The sequence below is a fragment of the Dipodomys ordii genome, unplaced genomic scaffold (assembly GCF_000151885.1).
Source record: "Dipodomys ordii isolate 6190 unplaced genomic scaffold, Dord_2.0 Scaffold179, whole genome shotgun sequence".
Taxonomy (NCBI): Eukaryota; Metazoa; Chordata; class Mammalia; order Rodentia; family Heteromyidae; genus Dipodomys; species Dipodomys ordii.
This window is the reverse complement of record NW_012267395.1, coordinates 1015108-1015563: the sequence shown is the minus strand read 5'-3', so window position 1 is coordinate 1015563 and position 456 is coordinate 1015108.

Here is a 456-nt window from a genome sequence, read left to right as displayed (position 1 = left end):
CGGGGCGGCGCCCTCCGCGCCCGGGGAGGCGCGGGTCTCTGGGTGCCGGGTCCGCAGCAGTGCGTGGAGCTTCCGCACCTGACCCCCGGTGGGGCGGGAAGCACATCTGTGAGACGCTCCCGGAAGGGCGTCTGACACGCTGCGCCCAACCTGAGGAACAGCTCTGAGGGAGGCATCTGGGGTGGCCTGAGGGACGCAGGGGGACCCCAGAGGGGGGACCGCAGGGGGGACCGCAAAGGGGGACGGCAGGGGGGACCGCAGGGGGGGACCGCAGAGAGACCCGCAGAGGGGGGACCGCAGGGGGGGACCCCAGGGGGGGACCGCAGGGGGGGACCGCAGAGAGGGCCCCGCAGGGGGGGCCGCACAGGGGGCCCGCAGTGGGGGGAACCGCAGGCGGGGGGACCGCAGGGGGGACGGGATGAGGCCCGGCCAGCGCCTGAGAGCAGGCCGCAGCTC